General features: G+C 40.0%; 1 pseudogene; it reads right to left on the minus strand.

Annotated features, from left to right (window-relative positions):
- Positions 1 to 5885: 5885 nt before the first annotated feature.
- Positions 5886 to 6259, minus strand: LOC126512700 (60S ribosomal protein L35a-like; annotated as a pseudogene).
- Positions 6260 to 6836: the final 577 nt, after the last annotated feature.

Here is a 6836-nt window from a genome sequence, read left to right on the forward strand (position 1 = left end):
GAGCTGTTCTCCTACTTTGCTGAGGCAATGTCTTTCTCTTGCTGTTTTTGTTGATGCATCCTCCCCGCTAGTGGCCTATGAATTATCAGGCTATTCTCCCAATTTACAGTATGAGGTTCTGGGATTACAGATGTGTCTCACACTTGGCTTTTTAAATTGAAAATAGTTTTTTTTTATACAACATATTCTGATCGTGGTTTCTTCTCCCTCATCTCTCAGATTCTCTCTATGTCCCCATTGTTCTAACTCCGCCCCTTCTTTAGAAAACAAACAAGCAAACAAAAAACAAATGAAAAGCACAAGAAACACACACACAAAACAAAACCCATAAACACACAAAATCTGAAACAATCACATACAAGCCAAGTACTAGTGAGGTAAAAAGTTCCCAAACAAAGCAATATGAGTCAGACTCTCCAAAAATACCATTGAGTTCATTTTGTGTTGGCCTTCTGCTGTTGGGCCTGGAGCCTACCCTTAAATATGGCTTATATACCCAGTGAGAAGACTCCATTGGCTAAAACTAATTTTTCTGTTGCCAGCAGGTGTCAATTGGAGATAGCTTCATCGTTTGAGATGGGGGCCCTTGCCTACTTCCCCATCTTAGTGTCGGATTCTGTCTGGCATGGAACTGTGCAGCCCCAGTGCATACTGCCACAGTCTCTAGGAGTTCATATATGTACATCAGTCCTACTGTGTCTGAAAGACACTTTCCTTGAAACCATCCAATCCCTCTCACTCTTAGCATCTTTCCACTTCCTCTTCCATGGGGAGGGGTGTCATGAGGTCATCCCATTTTGATCTGAGTATTCTGAGATCTTTAACTCTCAGCATTGTCCAATTGTCACACCCGGTTTTAAACCTCGGTCAAAGAAATCCACCTCCAGTCATCAGGTTTGCAGTGTTCTGGTTTCCTTTCTGTTGCTGTAATAAACTACTCTGACCATATGCAATTTAGAAGAAGAAAGGGCTTATTATAACTTACAAGAAATCAAGCAGAAACTTCAAGCTGGCCCACAGGTTCATGCCTAACTAGCCTGCCTTTATTCTTTCCTTCCTTCCTTCCTTCCTTCCTTCCTTCCTTCCTTCCTTCCTTCCTTCCTTCCTTCCTTCCTTCCTTCTTCCCCCCCATCTTTTTCTTTCCTTCCTTCATTCCTTGTTTCTTCGCTTCCCCTCTTTTCTTTCTTAATTCCTTCTTCCATCCTTCTCTCCCTCTCTCTCTTCCTTTTTCCTTCATCCCTCCCTTTCTCCCTGCCTCCCTCCCTCCCTTTTTATCTGTCGGTCTTTTTAAAGGCAGGCGTTCTCACTATGTCACCCTGGCTTACATGGAGCTTTCCATGTAGACCTGGCTAACTAGACTTTTTATGCCTGTGGGATGGTGTTGCCCACAGCAATTAGCAATTGAGACAATCCCTCCCTCCATAGACATGCTTACAGGTCAATGTGATCTGGGCAATTCCCCAACAGAGACTCCCTTCTCAGGTGACTCTAGGCTGTGTCAAGCTGACAGTTATAATGAAGATACTCTGCTAGTATGTTACCTGCTGAATATCTCCCTAGCCCAAGTGCATAAACCCGTAGGAGCACTATTTCTGTTTAATTGCTGACTGCTTTGGCAGGAGGAATTTGGTAGTTTGGCTTTGGTTTTTCAAGACAGGGCTTCTCTGTGTAGCCCTGGCTGTCCTGGAACTCATTCTGTAGACCAGGCTGGCCTCCAAATCAGAGTTCCACCTGCCTCTGCCTCCCCAGTGCTGGGATTAAAGGCGTGTATGATCACTGCCTGGTGGCAGGAGATGTTTGGATGAATTTAACATGAAATTCACTTGATAACTGGGTGTGTGGTACATGCCTTTGATCCCAGCAGAGACAGGTAGATCATCTCTGTGAGTTCAAGGCCAGCCTGGTCTACAAAGTGAACTGCAGTATAGTCAGGACTACAAAAAACCCAAACAGCAACATCAACAGCAACAAACTAAAACAAAAAGAAATAAATTCACTTGATCACACAATTTTGAGATTGTGGGCATCTTGAATTAAAAAAAATAATTTAGTTCACATTTTTCATACAAGGTAAGATTTTCTTAATCATCTCATACTGGAAAATGACATAATTCTATATGAATTGCCAGAAAATGATCCCACACTCAAGTTTTCAGGCTTAGCTCCACATCCCACACTCCAAAGGAACTTTGGCTTCACTAGTTATCCCAGAAGGCACTGCAGTATCTTTGCCAAAGAGTACCCCTAAAGACTCCTGAATTCACCCATTTGGTTGATGTGGGATTTTCCTCCTTATGGTATGAATATGTTTTATCACCATTGGTTAATAAAGAAGCTGCTTTGGCCAATGGCTTAGTAGAGTAAAGCCAGGTGGGAAATCAGAACAGAGATAGAGAGAGAGAGAGTAGGTAGAGTCAAAGAGATGCCTTGTAGCTGCCAAAGGAGACAGGCACCCGACCCTTACCAGTAAGCCATAGCCTTGTGCTGATTCACAGATTAATAGAAATGTGTTAATTTTAAGACATAAGAGTTAGTTAATAAGAAACCTGAGATAATAGAACAAGCAATTTTGTAATTAATAATAGTTTTGTATGATTATTTGGGTCTCGGTGAATAGGAAACAAACAAGCAGTCTCTGCCTACAGATGGTACACAGTGTGGGGCACAATTACATCCACATAAAACCTGAGAGAGCTTGGGAAGGAATTCTAGACACAAAAGAACAGAGTTAACCACAGCTTCTTGGTAGTAGCATTTTCTTGGATTGGGCTCTGTTTGCTGTCAGTGAACAGAGGCACATCTTCTTTAAGAAAAGACTTCCTAACTCAGCATTAGCAGCAAGAACTGAGTGGCTTCTTTAAGAGCTGGATTTCTGGTTCATGCTGGTAGCATGAAATTCTGACTCTTTTGGAAGGTCCTCTACTTAAATGGGGTTTGTGAGCAGCTTGCTACTAATTCCTTAATGGCTACATAGACTCATTGTGTTCCTGTGTTGGGGGCTATCCTCAACAAAAATACTCTCTTCCAGAGTGGAGGCATGGGAATTTACAAATATAGTAAAGAATATGAAGATGTGAACAAAAATAATAAAATGCAGAAACATATAGGATAATATTTTGGGAGGGAATTTTTCAGTAAGTACTGAAAATTTGCCTGTGTTTTCTTTTTCAGCTGCTTAATATACTCCTGACGTCAAAAGGTAGGAGTAGAACAAAAGGATTGCATTAACATACAAATTAAAAGTCACGGGCTACATTCATCACTCACACCCTAGACCAAACTCGCTGTAGACAAACCACTCCTTGGGTGGAATTCCAAGTTATTTCCATAAAGGGAACTGGAACTTAGTTGGATCTATAGACTTTTGTTTTAGATAGGAACCAACTACTTCTCTAGTTTAGGAGCCTGAGGTCTGGCAACTAGCCACACCTGTCCACAGTAGCCTTGAGAAAGCAGAACTCTCTGACTTACAACTAGGTGGGACCTCATTTGAGTTAGAAGCACAATAACCATGAATGAACTAAAAACAAGTCACAAACTCTCTAACCTTTGACCTCTTTGGGCCTCCACATCCCTGGAGCTGCTGTGGTGAGCATGGCTCACAGAGGCGATGAACATGCCTCCACCATGTTGGACTGTGTAGAGCATAGAGACAGGGCCACAGAGTTGGTTCTAGTCATGCCCATTTAGCATTTAAAAAAGTGTTCTTGCTCAGAAAATGATTGCAAATAGACAATAAAGACAGATTGAGACAGAAATAGACCTCTGAACAGGTGTGTTTAAAAATGTACATAGGCTTGGGAGAGAGAAGAAAAAGTGCATAGACAGTTATAAAAAGAAGTAAAATCTTTAAAGAGACAGTAAAAGTAATATAAAAGAGTATAGACAGACATAAAGGAATAAAGAAAATAAATATTAAAAAGTAATAGAGTAAAAAAATCCACCTAAAGATGGAAAATACAGAGAGAGTCTGGATTATGCATATTATTGTGTTTTCTTTAAATTTTTTGACTGCAGAGAGACATTTGATTCTGGGGGCTGCTAAGTTAAGAAACCAGCGTAAAGGTCTCTTGACTTCAAAATTTGGGTCTAAGGATATGTTGCTTTGGAAAAGAGGGTCTGCTTTTGTTTTCATAGAGAACCTGTGGGTTCCTTTCAGACTAATGTGGTTTGATGGAACAAGACCCCCCAAAGTTCTCCAACAAAAAAGCAGAAAGCAGTTTGGAGAAAACTACGCCCAAATTCCCAAAATGGTTGTTTATAAATGTTTATTTTAATTTACAAAGGGTTAGTTATAAATGTTAATCAATTTCTAAAACAATAAGGGACATATGCTATAGAAATGAATATTTTATATTGGTATGGATTTGGTTTATTAATACAAACTTAAGGTCAATTTTGTATTTCTACTCTTGTTTAAGGTATTGTTTATACAGCTCATTTAAAAATGTAATGTATAATTAAATTTGCAGATTAATAGGTAGTCATTTATAATAGTCAAGCTTATAGTCATGTTAGATTTTCTAGAAATATAGAGATATATTTCAGATGGATAGTTGTTCTTCAAACCTTTCAAAGACATACAGATATGGCATTTAAAATGTTTTAAGAACTTAGACTTTTCTTGATAATGAGACAGGTCTACTTCTGGCAGTACCAGTTACTTCAGAGAGGTTGATGGGCATTGAAGAAACTCATTATGAAATTTGTCTTCAATGTGACAAGGCTAGCCATTTGTGCAAGAAACTGCTCTTGCCTGGGCTGCTTGATGGTGTGCTGTATGAACTGGACATGCAGGATCCACAGAAAAGTGACTGCTGAACTTTCCAAAAGATGGATGGCTCCTCCATGTTACTGCTTCACAGAATAAACTGCCAGACATTCTGCAGGGCACAGAAGAAAGCAACTGATGAATTTTGCCATTACAAGGCTGAATAGATCTTCAAATTTCCTGCTTCATGGAAAAGTCTGCTGGATACTCTGGGCCTATAGGCTAAAGATGGATGATGCCCCAACTTTACAGAAGAACTTTGAATGACTGTCTAGGAAGAGAGATGTTTCTGTCAATTCTAAAGTTTTGGAAGTTGCTTACAATGTACTTTCTGTTTACTTAGGTAATGTGATATCCTGGGGGTCTTTGAAGAGTTGAAGACAGATAGTTATAATTTCCTTAGTTATGATAAAGGATAAATTAAATATAAAACTTTAGACTCACAAAGATAGGATAGATGATACAGTATTTTCCTTAATTGACCAAATGTAAATGGATTAAATATTGTAATTATAATTCTTACTTGATAACTGTTTTGTTATATGTAATTTTACTATGTTAAAGTTAAAACCTTCCTTTTTATTTAGACAGAAAAGGGGAGATGATGTGGGATTCCCATCTGTATTCTGTGAATATGTTTTATTATTTTTGATTAATAAAGAAGCTTCTTTGGCCAATGGCTTAGCAGAGTAGAGCCAAATGGGAAATCAGAACAGAGATATATATTGAGAGTAGGCATAGTCAAAGAAATGCCATGTAGCTACAGAAGGAAACAGATACTGGACCCTTACCAGTAAACCACATAGCCTTGTGCCATTACACAGATTAGTAGAGATGGATTAATTTAAGATGTAAGAAATAGTTAATAAGAAGTCTAAGCTAATAGGACAAGCAGTATTTTAATTAATAATGTTTTGTGTGATTATTCAGGTCTGGGTGGCCAGGAAATGAATGAGTAGTCTCCTCTTACATTGGGTCACCCTATAGAACCTACCTTCCTCTCTTCTCCTGATCCAGATCCCCATGGGCAAGTCTCTTTACACTACTTATGTCTCAAATGGCACCATGATCACCACTGATGGCTTCTTCTTTTTTTTTTCTGGTGAAAAAAAATACAAGAGCACAAATCCACTTTTATTTATTTACTTTTCATTGGTTTAAATCCGGGATGGGTACAGCATCACACGGATTCTGTGTCCAATGGCCTTTGCAGGAAGGTTGCTTCGGAATTTGGCAAGAACCATGCCACTGTTTCCATGGGCCCGAGTTACTTTGCCCCAGATCACTCTGGTTTTGTTTTGTTTGCCTCCAGGTGTCACTGTGTTGTTCTTTGCTTTATATACATAAGCGCATCTCTTGCCCAAGTAAAATTCAGTTTCATCTCGGGCATAAACGCCTTCAATTTTAAGAAGAGCCGTGTGCTCTCTGGTTCCGGAGACCTTGCTTATAACCAGCAAAAGTGGACTTGCACCACAGCCTTCCAGACATATTGTCCTTTAGAAGTCCTATTCCCAGCAGGCCTCCACAGGCACCAAGATGGCCGAAAGAGCCACTGATGGCTTCTTATCTGAAACCAGAGCTGATGTTCACATCGTAGTAGAGACTGACCTTGAACTGATCATCCTACCTTCTCTTTCCATAGCTAAGATTATGAGTATAGGCCACCATGCCTGGCTTTGATGCTTGTCTTGAAGTGGCCCAAGTCTCATGCTGAGGGTACTGAGGCCTGATTCCAAGGTGAAGTCCTCCTTTGCCTCAAGAATCATAGGCAGTGGGACTTATTGCCTTTGAAAGGAACTATTTGTGAGACCTGGTGTTTCAGTTCTTAGGAGTTTTGTTTGCTTCTTTGCTTCAGTCCTTTGGTTCTAGGACTGCATTGTAAATCCAGTTGATCTGAAGATCTGTTTCATTTCTCTCTCTCTCTCTCTCTCTCTCTCTCTCTCTCTCTCTCTCTCTCTCTCTCTTTGGTTTTTTGAGACAGGGTTTCTCTGTGGCTTTGGAGCCTGTGCTGGCACTTGCTCTGTAGACCAGGCTGGTCTCGAACTCACAGAGATCCGCCTGCCTC

The sequence above is a fragment of the Alexandromys fortis genome, unplaced genomic scaffold (genome assembly GCF_014885135.2).
Source record: "Alexandromys fortis isolate MF-2015 unplaced genomic scaffold, M_Fortis_MF-2015_v1.1 scaffold_120, whole genome shotgun sequence".
Lineage (NCBI taxonomy): Eukaryota > Metazoa > Chordata > Mammalia > Rodentia > Cricetidae > Alexandromys > Alexandromys fortis.